Genomic DNA, 26,300 nt, shown 5'->3' on the forward strand with positions numbered 1-26,300 from the left:
AAATATATATATATACTTGCTGTTACTCTAAACGAAGGCTGGTGATCCAGTTGATAACCTTTTGGGGGTTTTAAGGATGTCTTTAAAATTAAGGCCTTAAAAATGTTGAGATCTTATATTAAAAATGACAATTTGAGCCTTGCAGATTCATGTCCACAGGTGCCCAAATAAAAAAAAAAGGGGGGGGGGTGCAAGGGGCAAGCTTGTTGGTGTGTTATAAAATAACTGACTTATCATCGGTGTGCTGACAGGTGATGTGTAATTAAATCACTGTTGTAATATTAATAATGAGTGAGTCTGCACAAAGGAATTTCATACAGCTAAACTAGCTCAACAACTAGAGGCAATTAAGAAATATATCCACATTCGTGATTCTGTCAAATGGCAGATACAACAGCATCAGGAAGCTCAAGTGGCATTTACAGAAGGTAAAGAGCCGCTATACTTGTTATCTTTTTAGGGATGTGCTTGGATTTTGCCCTCAAGCTGGAGCAGTCATAGGATATATAATAAATCGCCACGGTCGGAATTTATCCCCAAGCTGGGGTAATCGATGGGTAAAGTCTTATCCACAGTCGGGGTTTTATTCAAGCTTCAGGTGCAAGTTTTTGTGCATCTCCATGCCCTTGCATAAAACACAGTTACACGTTTTTTTATATAGATATTTTTCAGTTGTAGACAGGAATAATAAGTATTTGCGAGTGTTTGAAATGAATGGGTTCATTATGAATTGAGTGGCACTACATTTCAAAAGCAAAATTGGATTGAAATGCAAGAACTGTAGTACGGAATTAGTGTTGGTTCTGGATCGTAGAATGGAATTGTGTGTGTGTGATTGGATTTTTAACGTAGCTTGAATAATTTTTCAGTCATATTGCTACGATGTCTGCAGTGTGGCAGTTTATAGTGATGTATAGCACTGGGGCATCATGCTGCAAACATGTAGTATGATGTTGCACCCAGTCACATTATCCTGACACCAGGCCGATCAGTCCTAACACTAACCTCTTAATGCTGAGTGTCTAGCGAGGTAGCTGTTAATACCATTTTTGTAAGTCTTTGGTATGACTTGGCTGGGGTTTGAACCCATGACCTCCCGCTTCTGAGGCGGACGCTCTAACCACTAGGACACCGGAGTGGTCAGAATGGAATTGTAACAATTACAATGGAAGCAATTTGTATTATGCTTGTTGGGGCATTCCTCACTGATGGCTGTCAGTGACATCATCATGGGAATGTGTAACAGCCACATTTTGTAAGAACAAGGTGTAGTTGGTGAACAATACAGACACTTTTCTGCCATTTCCACTGGCATCATCTCATATGATGTTATTTAAAAAAACTTCCTACAACATACTCACAACATATAAAACCTATATGCAAATCTGATGAAAGCTGCTTGTGTTTCTGAAACACATATTCCATACTGGTGGCAAGAATATCCAAATCTACATTACAAAAATGAAAACATTACCATCCATCTAGGAGTTGCAAATGTATGAAATCCTCTTGTTGGGTAGTTTTACTAACAGGCTTTACAGCAGGGCCTTCCATTAGATTTAAATGTGGCAGGTAAGTTGACAAAGTAGGGTGGGGGGTTGGGGGGACCTACCCCAATGGGGATAATTCATTTTTTTTTTAAAGTAGCATGGTGTAAAGTAAAAGTAGATGGGCTGATAAGGAATCCACTGAATTTACAGACTAAAGGTTCAGACATTTGTTTTTAAGAGAAAAATGAAAGAAGGAAACAATACAACAGATATTTTAATATGACTTTAATGTTTATTTTCTAGATTTAATTAAGATTATGAATCAGAATCAGTCTCCAACTCCACTGTAAAGTTTATCTATTACTTCTTCTGCTCAGGCACCTGCAAATTAAAACAAAATTGTAATGCTTAAATAAAGTCATATCATCTCAGCACTAGTTACATATGCAGAAGTCATGTTAATCAGCATTATAAAAATGTATGAAATTTTCTTCACTGCACTTGTGCTTCCCTTACTATCGTTAAGCCATGATACAAGATAACTTTGCACTTACTTGTCATTTCTGGCAAGTGGATGGTGCAATCAATTTGCACAAAGATGAATTTATTTCATCCAAATATTTCATGTGAATAAAAATTCCAAATGGAGGCACTTGTCCGATCAGACAAGATATATGCATATTGTAGTTAGCTGGACTCTAGCTCTGATAGTCCTGGGCAATAGGATAAGCTGATTTTGTTATCAGTTTAGAAATGCATCCGCTTTGCAAATACTATGCTTTAAAAGACGAAACTGAATCCAATATTGATGAAATAAGAGTCATTTGGATTACCTTGTTTTTTATCATTCTGCGTTGGTTGGGTGCATATTTGAGGGTCTCTGATATGGTCTCTTCCATTCCATTTGCCTTTGCTTTGCCATTAGTTTTCAAGCAGGCTTCTGCATGAGTAATACAATGTTTTAAAATAAGTTTCACAACAAAGGATGCATTGCATTTTTCTAAATGCCAGCAATAATCAATGGAATATTTTTAAAACATGTACTTTGAAATGTGTCTCAAGTTACTTTATCAATTCATTTAAAAATCTCTGGCAAGTCACATGAAAAACACAATTTAAATCAAGCCATACTTACTTATCAAAGACTTTCTCATTCACATCCTTTACCTCACACAATAAATATCAGCAACACCAACATTAAATTCACACAATCAGTACAAAACCTAGGTGTTACTCTGGACAGTACTCTCACATTGCACCAACATGTCATGAACATATGCAAGGCTGCGTATCTTGAGCTGAGACGCATCAGCTCCATTCTCAGATATCTTTCAGTTGATGCCACTAAAACACTTGTGTGTTCATTACTGCTTTCAAGACTGGACTATGGTAACTCAATTCTGTCTGGTTCATCTTAATATCTACTGCAGAGACTTCAAAAAGTTCAAAACATAGCTGCTTGGATCATACTTAGAGTACCACAATCAGAGCACACCTCCCCGCTGCTCTGTACCCAACACTGGCTATCCATTCGATCCAGAATCAAACACAACATTAGTTCTCTGTGCTACGTTTCACTGACAGACTCTAGTCCAACATACCTATCCGACCTCACCTATGTGTACACACAAGCAAGATACTTACACTCCTCTTCCGACAATCATATACTCATTATTCTCACTATGAAAACAAAGTCACATGGACAGCATTCTTTTGCATACCAGGGCCCAGCAACATGGAATGAATTGCCCACTGAACTTAGACACAAAGACGCAGTGATCCCATTCAAGAGTGCTCTCAAAACTACTTATTCTGACTACAAAAACAAACTTAATGACTTAATAATGTTAACTACCTTAAATATTCTCAGCATGTTTTTTATGTTTTCTAATTTCATGGTGTTTGTTTTTGTAATCATATCATTGTGTATGTTTTTATGTTGTCTAATGTTGCAAAGCGCTTAGAGCTTCTAAAGATTAGGCGCTATACAAAGTCCTCATTATTATTATTATTATATTTAGGTTGGATGAATATTTTTTAAATCAGTGGCCATAACTAAAAAATGGGATTTTGTTTTATGATCATAAAAGTATGTTGGACACCATCCATGATGTACAATGCTGTCTGACATTTCTATGCACCTAAGGTTTCCATCTCAAATATTAAAGCAAAATGCATACCGAATTTGACAGATTGATAAAAATAAAAAAAAGCAATGCTTACCATTTGAAAAGAGGCAATTGTCACTAGAATATTCTATTCAAAATGATATTAATTTTGGACACAGGGGATACCACCCCCATGTTTTCCTGACTCGTGATATGTCGGCCTATTCTGTGCACAGCTTTAAAAGATGTAATGTTTATCCATCGAGCTATAGAAATGAAATACATTTACTGTAGACTGTTTCTGTCAGCAGTTAAGTTGAGTAATTAGGTCAGGTTTATAGCTAGTTTACAAAATTCAATGTAGAATGCCAATAAATGACAAGATATATTTTTGCAAACTAAAGTGATCTTGAAAAAAGATTAGTAAAGTTTAACATTTTATAAAAAATAAGCTATTATGTGGAAAAGAAACAACAATGAAATAGGATGCAATGTGTTTACGTCTAGTTTTGGAAGGTACCGTCTCTAAGGTACCGTCATAATTGTACCGTAGTTTAATGGGTGGAAAGGCCATTGAAAGGTAAGGGCAGTGCGGAGACCATCGAGTATGTTCCAGAATAGCTGAATCTTTGTAGATACATAGATCCATTCGTAACTTCAGTCCGCAAGCGAAACACTGTACTTCGTATCCCAATCCTGACTCAGGTCCCAAGTAGACAAATCCTGTTCTAGCTAAAACATACGAAGAAGGTAATCCTTCCCTATCCGTAGGCCATTTTTGAAACGTGTCCAATCGACGGGCACAATCACAATAGTCAGGTAAGAAGACTGGAAAATGGTAGGGTTTGAACTTGGAGTTCTCACTGGATTTCTCACTCGATTCTTGCTGCGGCGAAGTCATCCTTCTGGTGGGTGGCTATCCTCTTACAACCAATGTTTTATACCGACATGTCCATACGGCAAAGTAAAGTGGGTGGGAAGCCGCACTCGCTTCTGCTACACGATTTGATAGACTTTTTCCAAGGGTCGACTGACGATGTGGTGTGTGGGTAAACGTACAATCTTGTTGGGTTGATAGGTGGTCACTTTCTCTAGACTGCAAGGCTTCTTTCAATATGCCAAAGTTGACCACTCGACTGGTACGATAATTCAGAGTAAGTCCTTTCACTTTACACTTCGTGTGCACTTCTCCTTGTTTGGCCCAGTATTCGTAGCCGTAATTTTTGGGACCACCACTAACGAAACTTAGAATCTTGTCATCGGGGTGCTTGTCTGTCCAGGCTCCTAAACGGTCTCCTTCGATGTCAGGGTGCTGTTGACTCGGGTGATCGATATAAATGCAACTGTCCATGTCAAAGTACAAGACACGTTCCCCTAACAGTTCTAAAGCTTCGTACAATTTTAAGCGAGCATGAGCTGTCATGTAAGCTGCAATGATGACATTTCCAAAGGGGTCATCTTCTACAAAGTTCAGATCTTCTTCGTAATTCACCAAGATCAAATCCTCACGAACGACGTCCACGTGTTTCATGAATTTGGCTTTGTCGTGAATCATCTGAAAGTAGCGGGAAGGTTCGGTCAAATACTCCGTCTTGGGTAAACACGGTCATTGTGCCATTTTACCCCACAAGCAATTTAACATCACTTTGGCAAACGATCGCCTGCCTTCGTTTTTCTCAATGTGATCTAAAGTAATGCCTTCTTGTGCCCAGAATTTCTCTCTGAATGTCTTTTGGTCTTCGGGAGTGTGACACCAGGACAGATAGCCACTGGCTTCTTGCTCAGTTTCAAAAAGGCATCCACGTAGTCTGTGAAAATGCCTTTCTGCGTGGGGTCACCCTTGTGGAATTATTGTGTCTTGGGAAAGTGGCAAATTTCGTACACTTCTAACAGTTGGTATCCCATGTTCAGAGCTTTGAACAATTCTACGCTGACCCATGTCCCTGTCAAGGCCCATTCTTCCTGGGTGTGATGACAAGGTTGATCTTGGTTGCACGTTTCAGCACAAGTACGGCACAAAGGAAACATAAGTTTGCCTTGGCAATGGCGAGGTAAGACGGGATGGTATAGGTTCGTGGGAGGCAAAACTTTGCACTTGATCAAGCCTTCGTATTGTCGAATGTTTTTTAGGTCGATGTGTTCGGTGAACAATTGTGGGTGCCCTGCAGGAAAGCAACAATATTTGCACACGTAGGGATACAGTGAACACACGTCCAAGTATTTGATTTCTTCTCCTTTCTCTTCGTCAGCTTGGTACAGCAAACAGGTGGCATTGGTCCTTCCTCCGTACAAACTATTACTTGGGTTCAGGGGGTCCATGAACTGGTAACTTTCCATGAGGCGTTTAAACTCGGGATCGGTGTTCAAACGGTGATTGTATTTGTGTTCCCACATTTCCACCACTTGGTATCCTTCCTGTTCTAACTTTAGGCGTGGCTGATAAATGGCCTGGTACAAGTCTTCCATGGTTCGTTGTAAGAACTGATTTTTAGTGCCGCGGTCAGGGTAACAGACGGGACATCCGTGAAATAAGCAACCGTTAAACTCGTACATGATCTTGGGGTTTTCTAAGTCCCAGCCATTGACCGAATGCATTCCGATGATCTTTCGTCCTGTCCGTTGCGGGCATGCTGAATCCATTTGTCTTCCTTGTCGCACAAGTAATGCAACCAGCATGGGGCTTTGATCGAGTATTGACGTTTGACATAGTTGGTCGTTTGAGGACTGATGACAGCCACAGTGTTTTCAAGCATGAATCGTTGTCGGTAGACTAAGGAACACGCTTTGGCAATGGTGCAAGCCTCTTTTAAATGATCAACCCCTCCATGTTCCATGAACAGTTCTCAAAATTTTCCACAGCATCGCCGTAAAATGTCCATGTCGGAACGACGATACTTTAGCATTTCTTCCTGAAAGTCGAAAGGGTCGGAGGCGTGAGCCTGGTACCAAGCATAGAAAGTTTCTCGTTCGGTACGCATGTTGTCAGGGTCGTAATAGTGAGCCTGAGGCAAATGGGGTAGAACGGCGTGTTGATTGGCTTCTGTATTGAAAAAGTGTGGAAAGTACCCTTTAGCCATTTCTGTCATTCCAAACATTTTAGGCATTCGACTCAAAGGCATGGCTAAGTAGCTCATCGAATCTTTAAACTGCACTTGTCCCACTTGCATGAAAATGATTTTGGCTCTGTTCAAAGTGATTTTAGGACGCTCGATGCCACGTTCCGTATAACATCTCAAAAGAAACTGTCCATCGTATCCGGAGAAATTGTGAGCCATCACCGTGGCATGACAATAACAATCTCCATAATAATGTTCGATGTCCTCTTGGCTCCACGTCTTGTCGATGGGGTCTAAGACCCATTGTGTGAAATCGGCTAGTGTGTTCGGTCCTTGAAAGATTTTTTCACGCCCTCCAGGAATCTTACTGCAGTGAGGGCAATAACTCAAGATAGGTTCTTGAATCACTTCTCGCACGCTCGATGAGCCACGCAGAAATTAGGAATGTGAATACTGGTCTCTTGCATGCATTCGAAATCGAAAAAGATGAAATTGCCTTTCTTCTTCTTGTGACCATCCTCTTTCTCTGGTTGGGATTGGTATTTTTGTATGTAGCATTGGTGTTCCAAGTCCACAATGCAGTGAAAATGTGACATTTTTTCTTTCCTGAACATACGTGTGCCTTGGTACTGTTGATACATAGACCTTGTCCACACATTGGGCACAATCTCAGGAGTTGACAAGCACATTTCTTCTGTGAACCTTGCATCTTCAGATGTTGTTGGTAACAGGCAGGGCTGACAAATGTGCGCAGACAAGCAGGACAATGCACTGGTTCTTGCCCTTCGCTCAGACAGGGTTGAGAGGCCAAACATCCTGAGCATTTCGATCCACAATGTTTGTGTTGCTCTCGATTATTATAACCATCATAAGTCACATTTCTCACAGTAATATTTGTATCCCAGGAATCCAGTGATAGTGGTAATGGTATCGAAATGGTCATCGTGATGATAGAGGTGAATGTATTTTCCATCCTTAAAGTCTTTCCCTCGAAACAACAGAGACCCGCGCACTTCTTGAGGGTGCACTTTCAAGGTGTATCGTGGAGCTAGGGCATCTTGCAATTTTTGCATCTCAGGAATGCCACAGGATGTGTCTTTGGACAGGCATGCTTGTTGTAACAGAAGTTCTGCTTCATTTCGTTGTTTGGCTTGGTTCGATTTTCGAATGTTCTCCCAGGCTCTTTTCCATTCTACCGTGTCGTTCTTGTCGGCATAGGTTCATCCCACCACGATGGCTCGGGCTAAACACATGTGGTCTTGAAAATTGTTAATTTGGACAAGACTTGTTTTGGTAATGCGAAGGTTGTTGACCAATAAGGTCTTTCTGCATTGTCCGGTCCCTTGAGGAGGAGAGACGTGGGTCATGTCCAGTGTGGCTTTTCCATCGGTGATGTCAAACTGGTCATTAGATTGTTGCACGTGTTGAATCTTGTCCATGACTTTGGAAGTGGTCAATTCTGCAGGGCTGCTAAACTCGATCCAAACAGGGGATTTCAAGCCGTCATGTTGTATGGAAAGTCTCAAGCGATCATCTTCTTTGGGTTGACATTGTCGCTTGAGTGTGGTGAGCAAAGAATCCCACATGTCGGTGATGAACCCTTTTGCTTTCTCTAACAGTACTTCAGACTTGAAATCTTTAAACTTCACTGTGTATTTGTAAGCCGTAGTTCTAAATTTTCTAGAGGGACGCTTTTCCGTCTCTCGAATGTCATAGTACTTTTCAGGGTTGACTAAGGGTGGTAAACTTTGTTTAGAGGGTTTGGATTCTGGTTCACTCATGTCCTCTTCAAAATCACTGGCATGAATTTGTACCAAGACTTCAGCCCTAGTACGAGGCGATAGATCACGTTTCTGCCTCTTACTTTCTTCTTCTTTCTTCTCAAATGAATTGGATCATTTCATCTCGATAGCAAAAAGTCAAATGACTAAAGTTTAAACACCATGGATTAATTTATAGTCATAGCAGACCAGCGTATATAAAGGGTATGTGTCTTGTCCTTTCACTATTCATTTCACTCTCAAACTGAGCACAACAATGGAAGAGACTACCAAGATCGAACGTTTCATCAGAGCTTTGCGAGGGGTCATTAGAAAATTCTCTTCAGACCAGCCGAGGGACTACTCTCCTTCCTTTCAAGATAAAAGTCAAGATACTTGCTATATCTGTCAGAAGAAAGGGCATTGGTCTTCAGAGTGTCCAGACCGTCAAAAAAGAAAAAAAAGGGGTTAGAAGAGACAAAAGTCAAGATACCTGTTATTATTGTCAAGAAAAAGGACATTGGTCACCAGACTGCCCAAAAAAGAAACAAGAGGAGTCAGAAGAAGAGAGGGATTCTTCAGAGGAAGAGGAAGAAGAAGAGGAAGAAAACAGACAGGTGAAGAAAAAGAAACAGGAGAAGAAAAGAAGGGAAGAAAGTGAGGAGGAAGAGGAGGAAAAGACTATGACGGTGAAGATATTAAAAAAACAGAGAGTGAACAATGAGACAGAATAAGTCTATGAACTTTTTAAAGTGCTCTGTTGTGAATTGTGAATTGTAAATATTTATAAAAGAATAAATTAATTATAAAAGGTAAGTGTCTTTGGGTTTTGATTTTAAAATAAGAACCTACACTCACGCACACTCATACACAGACAGGTACTATTGGGTAAAATGGTTTTTTTTAGTTATTGGCAATTGAAAGCCTATCTCTTTTCGAGAGACGTGGATGGCCCTGAAAAGGGCCTTTTTTGGTGTAAGGGGTGAGTTTAAACAATCAACTTTAACTGTCTTAAGCCTTTGCCATGGCCAAGGCCTACTTCTGGACTGCGTACTGTTGATGATGATTTCGTTGAAATCACTAAGGATGGTGCAGTAGGCGTAGTCACAGGGTTGGAGTGTTTAGCTTGGGAAGGTCGTATTCTCTTCGGCCGTAATAAAGAAGTCTGATACATCTGTTTCAGACTTCTTAACTAAAATGTCTAACAGTACCGTGACCGTTTGATTTTGACACCCTTGTTTCTTTGCTGCTGCGTCTTCTTCTTCTTGTTTTTTTCTTACCTCTTCTTCTTGCTGCTGTTGCTGTAGGAGAAAAGCTTGTTCCGCTTCCTTTTGCTGTTGTATAAATTTCTCCAATTCTTCTTTCTGTCTCTGTCTAAAATTTTCCATGTGCGGTAATGAAGGAGAAGGTGACGAAGGTTCAGGAACAAATTCTTGCAAGGTAAAAAAATCCACAAAATCCCAATTCACCTCTTCTGAAAGTAAGTCTGGGTTCCCTTGGGTAGTCTCCACCATCAGTGCACCCAAACTGATCGTTTTCTGAGTTTCCGTCATGTTGAAAAACTGTCGCTTAGATTGACTACGCACAGGCGCTAGCGAATCTATATAGACTATGTGACGTCACAGACTGCTCTCTTCGGATTGGACGTGGGCTGACTGAATTTTGTAACGCGTGTTTGGATTGGTCAACAAACTCAATCCGTTTCAATCCTTCCTCCCCCTATAAATAAGTACAGTTCACTGCATTCCTTCACCTGTTACTCAGCACCCCAACATGTGGACCGATGTACAATCTTCAACGCTTGTGTCTTCGATGATGTTCCGGACGGACATATCAATGTATGTCCGACCCAACTGGACAGTTATCCACAGGACAGACACCAGCCTGTGGATGCGAAGAATCTTATGTGGGGCATCAAGGATGCCTCAAAAGAGTCTTAATCTATGGTCCTGCAGTCAGGCACAGCCTAAGGTCAAGAAGAAGATGTCACAGATGCCTTTTATGTATATTAACATAAAACCAAAGGCCCTTTTCAGGGCCATTCCTATCTCTCGAAAAGATCTTGACTTTCAATTGCCTACCCCTTTTTTTATTTTTTTGTTTAAAAAAATAATAAAAAAATAGAGACCCCTCCCTGTTTCAATTTTCGCCTGTTCCATTTTCATAGACCCATCAGGTCGGGACCTTATTAAAATAGGGTCCCGACCCTGTTCCATTTCCCCTAGTCCCAAGACAGTCCCACGATTTATTCCCCATGTTCAATTTCCCTTGTCCCTAGAGTGAATAGTTTTTTTTCTTTCTCCCATGTTAAATTCCCCTTGTCCCTAGAATGGATATTTTTTTTTTTTCTCCCATGTTAAATTACATAGTCCCCAGAGTGGATATACCCTTTTTAACATGGAAGTTCCCTAGTCCCTATTCACTACTACCATTGTCATTACCAGCCTGAAACCCAATTTAATGCCATTTGTATAAATTCATTTCAAATAAATATTATGATATAGTTGAAGTGTAAAGTCAAGCAAGTATTCTGTTTGCAGATTTTACATTTTAGATATTATAGTAAAGTCATATTTTCTCTTGTTTAGTAAACTTTATTGCAACTGGTTCCAAAATAGTAAATCTTATTTAATGTTCATTCACCAGAATAGGTATTAATACAATCCCGAATTAACTGTATGGTACTAAAATATACCCTGATCTTGTGTGAGATTGTAATATACAGAACTATACCTCAAGACAACAATAATATATTGAATTTATATTGTATCAAGACTGTCATGGTTATGAACTCCAACTTTATTCAGGTTTTTTCATAATAAATGATCATCTTGTGCTATGGTTGAAAAGAAATCAAAGTTCAGTTTAACTCCATTCTCTCCACATTTGTAAGTTGTTAAGAGGCATACTCATCCTCAGTGTTATAGTAAAATGTAATCTTATTTGGATCAATCTTGGTGGTGTAATATATGAATGGAGAAAGAATATTATCATCCAGATTAAAATATGTTTTATTCAGACTCTACTAAAATGTTTAGTTGGATATGGGTTACAGAGCCTGATGTGTACGAACAAAGCAATGTGTACCATGACCTTTTTAATTTAACATTTTAAACTCCTGCAGAAGAAAGAGATTTTTTAGATCCATTAATCTGTATTAACAAAAACATTTCTTCAGTATGATTTTCAATTACTTAGTATTGACAAAACTCATATTTTAAAGTTGTTGTTTTTTTGTGTTTGGTTTGGCCTTTTATGGTAAACCAACACAAGTAAGTTATTTAGTGCCAAGGCACTTTAAGTATAGTGCCTTGCCCAAGGACACACCATGGTAGCTAACCCAGGTTGGTCTGATGGTAGAATTTGAACCTACCTTATTTCACAGGTCCAGAAAGCTAACCACTGAGCCACTACAGCTCCCCATCTTATAGTGGAATGCTGGTATACTTTATGATCAAGAAGGATGGGTTGGGGTATGCATGTTGCATCTGAAAAAAGTGATGGAATTTTTGTTTACATAATATTTTAGTCATACAATATGAATCATTTTCTATAGATTTAAGATGTATCAGATCAAGTTAAGAAAAATCATATATTCTGTTTCCTGGGAATGTACTAAAATTCACTGTTATTGTTTGATTTTTTGGTAGTAAGCTTACTTGGTATTTTTTTCTTTTTAACTTGAATACCTAATTTGTTAACATCCTATTCTAAATCTTCAGAGTTCTGTCTATTAAGTGACAACTGTTGATACATGTAGGGAAGTTTTTGTTTATATCTTTTGATTTTTGTGATTCTGGAAGTTGCAGTATTTGTTGTTGTATTATAACCATTTCAGTAATTTAATGAATGCAGAGTATACTGCTCTATAAATGAAATCTAAGTGAAAATAATGTAAAAGTATGTTTCACTGCAAATATAAATTGTTTAAAATAATATATCATTTATCATATGACTATTCAATTGTGATAACTAGTATTCCATCCAATATCTATATATTAAAATATGTCTTTTCATGCAGCTGGTGATCATTTAGATACAAGTCCAATTGAACATAATCAAATTATCAATGCAGGTGTTTTTATTAGTAGTAGTATTGCAAGTATAAGTGTTAGTATTAAGATTTCATATACAGGCATGATAAGTGTATCATAATGTTTAAATGATGCTCCTTGTTACAACATAAAATATGTTCATTGAAACAAATGGTTCACTGGTAAATTGGCAGCAAAGGTCTTCACTGAATTATGTTGCATAAACTATTTTACAATAAAACATATATGATGCATCTCAATTATGATGAATGTGAGGAGGAGGATTAATAATAATGCAATTTAAGTTATCTTCATAACATAAGTTCTAGCAGATGTGTAATTTTTATGTGGTTCATCATCAGTTTGAAACTGGTCTGTGATTTCTGGATCTGGACATACCTGGTCCCCTGCTGTTGTGCTGCTATGGTCTTTACAGTTCATTAGGATATCAGTTACACTTGGTTTACATTTAGAACCCCATGGGATGGAATGCCCAGTTTGAAACTGAGAGAATGGTTAATTATCCATAATATAACTCCTGCAGTTATTATTAGGTTTGATATCAAGGTCTTTCTTTAAAAGCTTTTCAACTCAGGTTCTGTTCTACCATACAGATAAATAAAGTCAAATTCAAGGCTTTCAGATTTGTCCAGTTTGTTTCATGTGTTGCGGCAGACAGACTGTATATTGCCACTGTACCATATAAATATCAGTGCTTAGTCTGCTCTCAGTTGCTGTGGTTTGATTAGTTACAAGTGTCATCACATGTGACTAATTATTGACCAATGTAATGAAACTTGTATAATTAGAAGGCTGTATTTAAAAACTCTAAAGATCTTAAAAAGAAAATTGGATCGGGGTAAGTAAAACCTTTTACTTTGACCATTTGGCTAGAAAATAATTTTCAATAAGTTTAAATTGGATAATAGTAATATAATAATTAATTACACAAATCAGAATAAAAGCTATTTGCATATCCCCTTACAGCTGTTGCTTTTTCATAGTACTAAGTAGAATAAAGTATAGTTAAGACAAATAGCTTTAAGCTAGAATTAAACTCAAATAAATTGCAAGAAATCAAAACAAACCCAGGATTAAAACTAAAGAAATATCCCGTCATATATACCTTACATCAAATAAAGAAACTCAAGATGGATAACAACAAAATTAATGTCACATCATCAAATAGTTATCTCAGCTGCCTGGTCAACCTAAAGGCAGATAAACTAAGGCAAACTTACTCCGAAGCAGTCTCATCCCCCCTAAGAGAAAAACGACAGATACAGTTCTTAACGCCAATTTTCAACTCGACCCCAACTGACTCGATGAGTAGACTCTACCTGTCACCAAGCGTAAACGAGAATGTGGACAATCTACCGAGTAACCGCAAAACTACATCCGACATGAGTACCCAAACTGAGGAACAATACTCAACAAGCACAAAAACAACCCAGACCACGCTGGTTAAAAACACTAGCAGCCAGGGGACTCAAACTGAGAACCTACTAGATGAAACAGAACGCCCTCACCCTACCACAAATAAAGCAGTCACACACGACTCAACAAAAGGTAAGAATAATAGGAAAACCAAATCCCAAATACCAGTTAGAAAGAATAAGGAACACACTAACTGTCAGAATACAAGACCCAGCAAGCCGGTTATGGACAACGAAACAAAGTCAGCTAAAGAGACAAACACCAGGGGAAAAAAGACCAGTCTGCAAAATATCCAAAACAAGAAACACCCCGCTGAACTGACTCTCTTCGTCAAGGGAGTAAATTCCAAAATAACGAAGTTAGCCTTTAAAACCATAGCATGGCAATTGAACAAACATCACCAAGGAGAATTCACGCTTAAAAGCACTAGAGACGACTTGCTGATAATCAAATGCACCACTGAACAACAGATTGCCAAATATATGGAAATTGAAAGAATAGGCCAAATAAATGTTCAGGTCACTAGACACAACAGAACAAAACAACACATAGACCCAAACCCCCCAAAAACACACAACAAAGGAGTCATATACGTATCAACTCAAAATAAAACCAATGAAATAGTAGACTACATAAGGAGTAAAGGACAGGAAGTAGAGAAAGCAATCTGCCTAAAAACAAGAAGGGGAAAGGATAGCACTGCAGTGGTACTCTTTTTTAAGGGCGCCACCCCAGAAACTATCAAAATAGCCGAAAAACTCGAGGCTAAAAAAATTTTTGCTTTCAAAAACAAACCACGGTTCTGTGGCAACTGCAAAAATTGGGGGCATTACTCTAAGAATTGCGGAAACCTATTCCGGTGCAATCAATGTGGTCTTCACCACCCAGACCGGAAAACATGTAGCGCCACCAATCAGCACTGCGCTAACTGTAGTGGTAACCACAAACCAAACCATGCAGAATGCCCCAGGGCTCTTAGAGAAGCCCTAATAGTCGAATATATGATCTCCCATGGGGTAAACTATAAGCAGGCCAAAACAAAAATCAGGATACCAAAAACAAAATAAATAGGTAGCACCCTCACTGGTAGGAAACACGCATAAAACGAAAACAACAGTAAATTAAACAAACTATTAAGACTTTTTGCACTAGAGATGGATTCCAGAGCAGAAATCAAAATATGGCAATGGAATGCACGCGGCCTTAGGGCCCACGCTGACCAACTAAATAACAAAATACTTGAACAGGAAAGAAAACCAGATGTTATATGCATACAGGAAACCCACCTAAATGATACCTCACGTATCCCAAACATCATAGGCTACAACACCAAATACCTAAAGCATCGATCCCCCACAGCAAGAGGAGGGGGGTTAGCAACCTTTGTTAGAGATGGAATTACATCAGAAATGCATAAATTAACAGATAGTAGACCGCCCAATGACTTCGAAATACAGATAGTCAAAATAACCGCTCAAACTAAGCAGGTACTAATCGTTAACCTCTATGAAACAAATGAGCAGCGCAATTTAAGTGCAGACGAAACAATCAAAATGATTAAAGACTGTGGAGAATGGGTGGTAATATGCGGGGACTTCAATGCGCACAATGAACTATGGGGGAGTCAAAAGACGGACATTAAAGGAAAAATTGTAGAAAAATGGGCACAAAAATGCAACTTAGTTTTTCTAAACAACGGAATGCACACCCGGATAGATGACAGAACAGGCCACACATCAGCAATAGACCTATCTCTATGCACACCAAGATTAACAGGCATTTCTGATTGGCAAGTTGATGAAAGCGACCCTATGGGAAGTGACCATTACCTTATAAATATAGAAATACAAATTAGAATACCTCAAAATAAAGCGTCCTTCACACCAAGATGGAAATACGAACAGGCCAACTGGATTAGGTTCAAACAGATAGGTGACTCAATCGACCCAGAAACCATATATCACCGGGACATTGACACCTTTAATGACAAATTAATAGAAACCATTAACACAATGGCCCAAGAAACAATTCCTAAAACTAAAGGAGTAGCACCCAAACCCACGGTGCCCTGGTGGAATAATGAATGTAAAATAGCAATTGAAGAGAAAAAAAGAGCTCTAAACAAATTCAAAAGAACTAAAAATAATAGGGACTTTAACTACTACAAGGAAAAGGAAAATACTGCCAAACAAACTATTATGATAGCTAAACAAAACTCATGGACAGAATTCTGCTCAAAACTAGATATTAACACAAAATCGAAGGAGGTGTGGCAAAGAATTAAAAAAATGAGAGGCAAAACTAAATCAATAACCCCCAACATACCTGGACAAAACAACAAACATAAGGCAGAATTATTCGCAAACTATTTCGCCAACATGTGTAGCAATACCAACTTAGAGGATAAGTTTAAAAATCATAAAAGGCAATTTGAGGAAAGCAACTCTGACAACATAAAGGAAGCAGGAAATAATGACGGCCCACTAAACCTTCCGTTTACAGAAGCCGAATGGAGAAAGGCCCTCGCCGGCAAAAAGACCACATCCCCCGGGGAGGATACTTTGGGGTATGAAATGTACAAGAACCTACCCAAAAAACTTGTCACAATTGCACTTAACCTCATTAATAAAATATGGGAAACCGGTACCATACCTATAAGATGGAAAAAGGCAGTAGTGGTCCCGATTCTTAAGCCTGGAAAACCCTCAAGCGATATAAAATCATACAGGCCCATATCACTAACAGACAATATATGTAAAATAATGGAAACTATGGTAAACAACAGGCTGAAATACCATTTAGAAAGCAAAGGACTACTAGCTAATACACAGAGCGGGTTTCGCAACTACCGAAGCACAATAGACCAACTCATGAGACTAGAAACCGCTGTCAAATTAGCATCTAGAGAAAAATTTTAAAAATCCAGATATGTTACAGCCATCTTCTTAGACATGGAAAAAGCATATGATCTAATGTGGACTAAGGGACTGATAAGTAAACTTAAACCATACGGAATAACTGGCAATATATACAAATTTATTGCTAACTTCCTAACCGATAGAAAGATACAAGTCAGACTAGGACAAGACTACTCCGAACGATACAAACTGGAAAATGGCACGCCACAATGAAGCGTAATCAGCCCAACTTTATTTAATATAATGATAAACGACCTGGAAACAGCGATAAAACCCAACCACCTTGACTTATCCCAATTCGCCGATGACAGCGCCGTATGGAAAACTGGCAACCCGGCCAGCACAGAAACGACCAAGCACTTACAAAAAGGACTAAACGATATAGGAAATTGGACAGATAAATGGGGATTTAAATTGTCACCTCTAAAAACAGTAGGCATAGTTTTCAATCCGGGAGGTGGCCACCCCCCACCCACTCCAAACTTAACCCTAAAGGGGGTACCCATCAAATTCGAAAAACAAGCGACACTCCTAGGTATGGTATTCGACCACGAACTCACGTGGGCAGCTCATATCCAAGAACTCGTAACGAAGTGCAAACGAGACATCAACCTCCACAGAAACCTCAGAGGGGTGAATTGGGGGGTTGATCAAAAAACACTCGTTACCCTATATAGAGCACTTATAAGAGCAAAATTGGACTACGGTTGCCAGGTATATGGAGCGGCGAACGCCACGTTACTAAAGAAACTAGACACAGTCCAATCAAAAGCGCTAAGGGTATGCACCGGCGTCCTAAATGGTACCCCCACACAAGATATCTTAATAATAGTAGGAGAACCCCCGCTAGACCTAAGGCGGAAGGAATTGATGCTGCGATACTCGACTCGAATATCAATACACCAACCCAACCACCTCACGCTACAAGCCCTCTTAGCATGCGACAAACCATTCGATACAAAAGGAAAAAATAAAAAAATACCTAGTGGGAAAATAATTATAGAATTAAAAAGGAAATTTCAAATCGCAAATATCAACCCAGAAAAAATAAGGTACTACCCAGACCCCCCGTGGACCTGTCCCACACCACAAATAGATCTTAGCTTACGTAAACTAGGACAAAAACAAAATGACCCGATAGGACTAAGAGCATCAATACTAACGTACATTGACAACAAATACGAGACATACACGCAAATCTTCGCAGATGGATCAAAAACCAAAAATCCAAATAAAACTGCAGCAGGGATAGTGATCCCAAAATTAGATGTCGCCGTTGGAAAAAGACTCCCAGACCAATGCGCTATATACACGGTAGAATTCATGGCAATACTAATGGCATTAACATACGTCAAAACATACCCCACAACTAAGGCAGTCATTCTAAGCGACTCTTACAGTGTACTACAATCGTTAGCAACAGACCAATCCAAGAGCAGACCTAATATGATTAATCATGCAAGATCGCTACTTAAAGAGATTGAAAAAAACAACAAACACGTTGAATTCGTATGGATACCCTCTCACATCCATAATCCCAGGCAATGACAAAGCAGATGCAGAAGCAAAAAACGCCACAAACGAACCAAAAGCCCAAAATATAGCATACAGCGTCACTGAAATCAATAACATGGGACAAGATCAATGACATGTGGCAAGAGCTATGGGAAAAATCGGATGCAAACAGTCTAATACACACGATGATGAAAAAAGTAAGTAGAAAAGTCGAAAGTCCGACCTTCAAAAATCCATACGATATAACAATAATAAATAGAATAAGAACAGGTAAAACACTATTGGCAGGATGCGCAGGGAAACACATAAAAAGGGGACCAACCGAAAACTGCCCCTACTGCCCAACTCCAGAAACAATCGCACACTTAATAAATATATGCCCCAAATACAACCAGGAAAGGGCCGAACTAAAATCTCAACAGGAACAAATAGGAGAACGGTGGACATACCCGGAGTTACTTGTGGCAAAAAACAATAACATAGGAATGACCTATAATAACATCATGACATTCATTAACAAAATAGGCAAAAGGGGACAAATCTAAACCGAATGAAGGGTTGGGTATAAAGAGAGACCATGTAAAGAAATTAAAACCAATAAACCTAAAAGATCGAACCAAAAAAGAAAAAAACCAATCAAAATATTACAAATCACTGTTTGGGAATTGTGACGGCCGGCTCGGGCTAGTGGGTTCACAGACTGACACCGCCGCTCATAACCCGAACAATAAAAACCAGATAAGGACGAATATTACAAAATCACTGTTTTGGAATTATAATGGCATGCTAGGCCCCGTAGGTTCAAAAAAAAAAAAAAAAAAGAAAAAAAGGAAAAAAAAAAAAAAAAAAATATTAAAAAGTAAATCAAAGACCAGTCAAAATATTACAAATCACTGTTTGGGAATTGTGACGGCCGGCTCGGTATCGTGGGTTCACAGACTGGCACAGCCGATCATAACCCGAACAATAAAAACCAGATAAGGACAAAATATTACAAAATCACTGTTTCGGAATTATAACGGCATGCTAGTAGGATCAAAAAAAAATAAAAAAAATATAAAAAAATAAAAATAAAAAAAATATACATTAAAATAAATCACAAATAGCTAAGCTAAACAAAAATAACAGGTAAATAGCCAAGTGGTCAAAGCGAAGGGAAACAAAGGCAATCAAACCACCTCCCTCGAAGAAAACATCTCACGGCGAACATGGCAGTATCAAAAGGACGAGAAGACCAAAACAGAAACGGACACGGGATAAGGCAGAAAGAGCTGAAATAAAGAAGAGCAGGAAAAGGCACAGAATGAAGTTAAACGTCCTAAGGCAGTAAAAGAAGAAAGAACAGGACACTTGCAGACCTTGGGGAATGAAGGCAGAAACAATGAAAAGAGTATGCCTCAAATAATCAAACCACCCCCACCCCCCAGTATGAAAAGAATTGCCTTCCCGAAATTAAACAAAAGAAATAAGGCCACCCCCCCCCACATCTACTTATAAGTGTGAATGAGAAAGTGAGTGTGAATGTGTGTTGTCGGGATATGTGGGAAAAGCAGAAAAACGAACAAAAATGTCTATAGCCATCACACAAATATAGCATACACACTCCCTACCCACCTTTTTTTTCTTTTCTTTTCTTTTTTTTTTTCTTTTTTACAAACAAATTTTACCACATAGGGCTTTCATTCTGACCCACGAAAGCCCTCTTTTGACCAACAACTTACTGGCCCTGAAACACACTGATTGGTTTAAAGCCACACGTACGAAATACTTAACCAAATTGAGATCTCCAAAACAAAATAAAGGGCTACTAAAAGCCTACTAGATGTGAAAAAATTTTCGGAAAATTCAAGTACGCAAAGTACACAAAATTTAATAGACCTTACAAAAGATAGGAAAATTCACAACTCAGGAATATCTGAAGCGTATGTGACAATCACATGTTTGGCAAGATAGTACAGGAATAGCCCAATAAATATAGGGAACTGGGCATTGATTGCAACGAAAATTTCATAATACTGCTGCTGGTGTGCTTCGGTTACTGCCTGAAATGAGAGAGGAAGGAGATGCAGGATGCAGAAACAGACCACCAACGGAGTACAACGATGGAGAAGGTTGCAGCGACGAGAGCCTGGGCGGGACCTTTTGGGGCACCTGGGCTTCGGCTTGCTTGCTTGGGGGCATTGTATAAGTTAATCGCTAAATTCAAAAAGTACACAAACGTGTACAAACTAAACAGTCGCACATACCGAAAGGTGCACGTGACTTTAATCCAATGAATGAATGAAATGTGTGCTAGAGGGTAGGGTTAGCAGTTATACTCCCAATTATGTTTGTGATGAGCAAAAGCAGCTGCACAAATTTGAGCTTTTAGTTTGGTTCTGGTAGGGTCAAAGGATGCAGGTACATTTTACATTCATTTTTTACTAGAAATAGCTATTTTCAATATTTTTCTGTGACAAGGCAACTAAAAGAATCAGTATGTGCCTTATGCATGAATAAAGTTCACTAGTACTATAACAAATTAGCATACTTTTCATCACCCCTCTACCATCAAGATTTTTTTATATTTACCTCTGTAGCAGACACAAATAAAAGTCGGCAGCTCATTTGCAGACTAAGTTACGCATATGATCTCCAATGCTCATCTAACTGTGACAGGCAGTCACCAACAAGCCAACCTATTTCCATGCCTAACTCAAAGTAAATCTGAACCACATTATAGATTTAGCTTATGTGTAAATTTATAAATGCTAGGCTTGTGATAATTAGGTTCATGCCTTCTACCTTAAAAATTAGAGGGATGTCAAAATACGAAACTATCCAGTGAGACCCATGATGTTAATTTTAATCCCTATGGGATTTGTGACATAAAAAACCCAAATGCTTTATGTATTAAAAGGTAACTAATGGGGGCAGGATCTGCAGTGAATCAATGGTTAGTATGCTAGACTCCTGATAAAAATGTTTGTGTTAAAATCCTGTTATCAAGTCAACCAGGTTACCTACTGCAATGTACCCTTGCCTTACTCCAATTCCCTCAGTACTCAGTAAACAACTAGTGTTGCTGTACATAACAAAACCAGTCCATATTGATTTTACATATTTTACTAAATCCTGACAAAAATAATTCTCTAAATAAAGAATGATTAATATGTGATGGTCTCGCATGTAATCAAACTCTTCCAAGCTTTTAATGATATGAACCGATTTATCAATGTTTATCAAATTTGCATGAAAAACTATTTCTTATTTGTCATCAAATATGTTCAATGTTTTGATCATATAAGCATTTCTGCTACATTAGATCAAAATAATCTTTTTGTCAGAAATAGAGCCCTTATAGTATTTGCAAGGTCAACCAATCAGATGCAGAATTTGAGTTTAATATCAATGAATATTTTTTTTACAAAATTGCTCTTTTGCTATATCTTGATGAGATAAATCTATTCACCAAGTCTGATGAAATTAATGAGAAATAGTTTTAAGAGCAGTAGCAAGAATGGCTAGTGAGATGTAGAACCACCACATTATATGCATAGATTTTGCTTATAGCCTCAGACATACAAGCAAATAATTAAACAAGTCAGATCTAAATTGGATCATAAACACTGTTGTGCAAATCATAAGAAACTCTGCCAATCAGATGCAAGGTCACTTCACTACCATACCTTTATCACACTCATAATAAGCATCATTGTGAAACTTGACTCTATAAGCCCAATGGCCAAGCATGATCAAACTTGAATCAGCAGTAGTGGTTATAACCTCATGTATTTGTATGCATCTTCACTTCTTCAATCTAGATCTCATTTATATAAGCATGTATTCTACGTTTAGTAAAAACTGCACTACATGTATAAATATTGCATGCGGTGGTAACATACTCAGATGAAAGATCACCTTATTATTATTAATGGTTAACACTCATCAAACTTCAAGGACAACTTAATGATTTTAGCCTATATTGTGGAAGTATGGCTTTTAGGCTGGTTAAAAAACTCAACTAATCTTATACATGATCACATGTATATACTTGGATTTTGCTCATTATTAGATTTATCCAAGATGTTGATTTAAGCCCAAAACCAAGTTTTATATAAACAAATTGATCAGAACTATGGACTCCAAAGTAGCTAATTTCTTACTGTTGAAAGACAGAAGGGGATGTGAAATAAATAACACACTCTGGACCATTACATAAACCCACTTAGCCTTTTGACCAGTTGAGATAAAATATCAACAATAATGTTAAATAAGATTGATAAATTATGTTTTCTCACATTACCTCTAGCCCTTTTCAACATGGATGGTATTTTTCTTCCACATATGTCAGCTCTTAATTAGTGGCCCTTTCCCATCATGAATGTTGTAGGTGAAACTCTCAGAATTAGGCTTTTTAATTTATATCTGTAGAAGAAAAAAACTATTGGTCTGCATATATCAATGTCACCATTTCTGTATTAGATTAAAATACCATGTGTGTGTGTGTGTGTGTGTGTGTGTGTGTGTGTGTGTGTTAATTTTAGAATTTAAGCAAACTTGTCTCCATGTGTTTATTTTAAAACTGATGATGATAACACATAACAGGTTCAATGGATAAAATGTTATTTCTTACTTCTTACAACTGCTCATTATATCTGAATTTACATTCAATGTTTGTTTTAATTAACATATTTGGGATATTGGGCAAATTATTTATTTTGTAGTTTATCATTATATCATTTACCAGTCTTTTATCATTCAAATATGTAATATAGTACCATTATACTGACTTCATATTCTATATGATATCCCAGCAATACATATTAAGCAGACAAGTGCAAATAAAAATGTTCAGAATGTAAAATTTACTCCAAGCTCAAAGAAGATCAGCAAAAGATAATATCCAACAAATTACCAAACAAAAAGCGAAGTTAACGCAGTTACCTTTATTATGACGTCTCCAACACCAACGGTACTGTACAGCTACGTCTTCTGAGTTTTACCGTCATCTTGTCTTTCAAACCAGAATTAATTTCTTGAGCTCTTACAAAATGAAGAAACTTTTAAATACTATAATTTAAGCAGCTTCTTTACATGCCATCAGATAAATTATGGCACAGTGTTATGTCTGTCAGCAAAACGCAACTTCACATTTGGACGGCGCGCTGTGTGGGCATCGCCGACACAGCAACTGACATGAATTCTCTATTAGCAGACAATGATTCGGAATAAATCCTTCGCAAATCTAACATTCTCGATTTTTCATAGTTCCACTTTTCATTGTTGCATCTGTTTGATTGTACAATTGCTAATGATGTTCAATGAATCAACTTCAATTCATCTGCTGTCTGAAATCCCGGTTCAGTTGGTATTTTCTTCCGCGCATGATGCCGTGTAAATAAAAGATACGGTCGACATTCAAAGTGGTTTAGGTTAATTTATTATTTTTCTTTATTAAGGTCATTTGCAGAAAGTGTTTCGCTAGGGTGAGAAAAAAAAATATAACAAAAAGAAAACTTTCTTTTCCAACGCTAATACTGTATATATTTCAATTTGTGATTGATGCTATAAATAAAAAAAAATGATAATAAAGCATTTTAGCCCGTGGCTTCGGCACGGCACTCGTTTTTGTGGGTTTTTTAAAATGTTGTTAGTGTTGTTTTGGGGTTGTTTTTTGTGTGTGTACTACACTAAAAAACATATCAGGTATTAGGCCTAACGTAGGAAAAGAAATTATCCTCTATTTATTACTATTCTTACTGTCAAATGACGCAAAAGTGATCAAATTGCTATTAAGATTTTGTTTTGTATAACACTTACCGCTCGTTTTCCTCGAGATAAAGCAGCCACTTCAAAATGATTATAAAATCTGTGACAGATGAAAAACGTGGTTTAAATAATTCGTAATCGCCTGCCTTAAAATACTGTAGGAATTTGCTAATGTATTTCATGGCCCTCGTTTGAATAGATACCAACGATCATGTATATCGACCAAATTTTGTATATTCCTGCCCACAATCATGTATTTTGTATTAAACCGTATATTACACGAGCGCTCTGTGGCAAACTCGGGGGGGGGGGGGGTCTCTATTATACCCAGAGGCGTAGCTATGATATTTTGCGCCCGGGGACGAACTATAAAATTGGCGCCCCAGCCCCCTCCCCGTTTAATCACATTTTTGAATATTACCCTTGTTTACTTATTATAATGTAACGTTGTAAGCCTCATTTTGGCGCCCCTGTACCTTGGCGCCCGGGGACATATGTACTCCCCTTCCCCCCCCCCCCCCAGCTACGCCTCTGATTATACCTGCTGTATCAGTTGAGAAATATATTGAACAGATCAGGCCCCAATACTCTCGCTCTGAAAAACATTAAAATAATTATATGCAGAATATCGGTAGGTCTCCCTCTTGCCGAAAATGTCAGCACCATATATATTTTGCAAGTAATGTAATGGGTATAATAACACACACACACACACACACACACACTTTTTTGGGAGTGGGGGGGGGGCAACGGACAGATGCCCCCATTTCCCCAAAAAAATAAAAAGTATTTTATATTTGTGTATTTCCCCCTCAGATGTGTTCTACGTTTTATTAAAACAAAATTTTATATAAAAAATTTAGTTTTTAGAATTTTTGATGGGGTATTTATGTTTCCATAGTGTTATCTAAAGGGTTGTTCGTCCGAGTCTGGTTTCCCTCACCTTGCTCGAAGTTCATTCCCTTGAAATGTTTTGTAACCTTTGCTATATGTCGCCTAGGTCTCAGTGTTTGCTATATGTAATGGTGTTATATTGTGTGTATGCTATATTTTCTTTATGTTTGAGACAGCAAGTATAGATCAAATATCTTTCCCAGTTGTATTTCTTCCTTTATGATGTTATATTGTATCTTTTAATTTGTTTTATGGTTTTCTAATTTTGACGATGGAATGGTGTACTATTTAGATTTTGTTTAAAAAAAATAATTTCCTATTTTATTATTCGAGTGATAATATGTGTCGTTCCTCATAATAGTCTTTAAAGATGTTGATAGGTAGGTTACGCTCGATCCAAGGTTCACGCTTCTTTATTCTCTATGTGTTTTTCCTGGGTTGCGTTAGGCCTCCTTTATTTAGTTTATCTGATTATGCTTTATTGAAAGATCCAAACGTTTTTATGAGACCACATTATTCTATAATGGTCAACCATGCAGTGCGGGAGAAGTTAGTAGGGTTTTAAACTAAGTGTTATACAGTATGTATTTGTGTCTTTATTTTGTCTGTTTATGTTCTACATTGGATGTTTTCAAAGACTCATGATGGGCCTATGCACTTCACTGAGCCCTGTGACTTAGCCCCATGATGTCATCGCCATTTACTTCCCCCTTATATTTTCCCTGTATCCCTTCCTATATATGTCTTTAGAATTTTCTTTCAGAGAAAGAAGAAAAAAAATTAAATTACAAAATTCTTTTATTTTTTTCTTTCTTCCTTTCTTCCCTTTTCTCTTTTAAAAAAAAAAGTTATATGGGTTTCTTTGAAATATTTGAAATAGAATTTGAAATTTTCTTTGAAATATGGCTGTTGTGGGGTGCGAGGAGGGGGTATGGGTATGGCATCAGCTCGCAATTGCGCTACGCGACCCTTCGGTCTGTAATACCTATTCCTCCCTCCCCCTCTCTCCCCCAATTCCAACATCAATTGCGTTATATCAACCTGACGGTAAGTATCTATTCGTCGTAAGACGTACTGAGTTCTTGTTGTGGTTAATATTCTTATTTTTACCACGTATCTTATTTAAAAATCTTTATCACCTGTCCACAGGATATCATCGTAGTTACTATATAGTCTATACATTTTAGAACGATTTTGTTTTCGTAGTCTAAATCTATGAATAAAATGTTATTTTTGTTATACTTATATTTTTTGCAAATTTTCATTATTAACTTTATCCTATTATGTTTAGATTTATCACATTGGACAATCGTATGTAGTTTGGTGAAGTTCGCTGT

At 37.9% G+C, this 26,300-nt stretch overlaps 1 protein-coding gene and 1 long non-coding RNA gene across 2 annotated transcripts in view; both read right to left on the reverse strand.

Moving 5' to 3' along the window:
- Positions 1-26,300, reverse strand: part of LOC149775112 (N-acetylglucosamine transporter UNC93A-like) — a 224,472-nt gene that overhangs the window by 47,176 nt on the left and 150,996 nt on the right. The gene's annotated exons all lie outside the window — the stretch shown is intronic.
- On the reverse strand, positions 1,774-24,552 carry LOC149775114 (uncharacterized). Its single transcript, XR_016416486.1, has 5 exons — positions 23,245-24,552; positions 22,604-22,725; positions 11,788-11,902; positions 2,324-2,430; positions 1,774-1,871 (listed from the first exon to the last, which is right to left on the reverse strand). It is a non-coding gene; the product is annotated as an uncharacterized LOC149775114 (long non-coding RNA).

Source organism: Sinohyriopsis cumingii, chromosome 19 (assembly GCF_028554795.1).
Source record: "Sinohyriopsis cumingii isolate HCF-2022 chromosome 19, ASM2855479v2, whole genome shotgun sequence".
NCBI classification, from domain to species: domain Eukaryota; kingdom Metazoa; phylum Mollusca; class Bivalvia; order Unionida; family Unionidae; genus Sinohyriopsis; species Sinohyriopsis cumingii.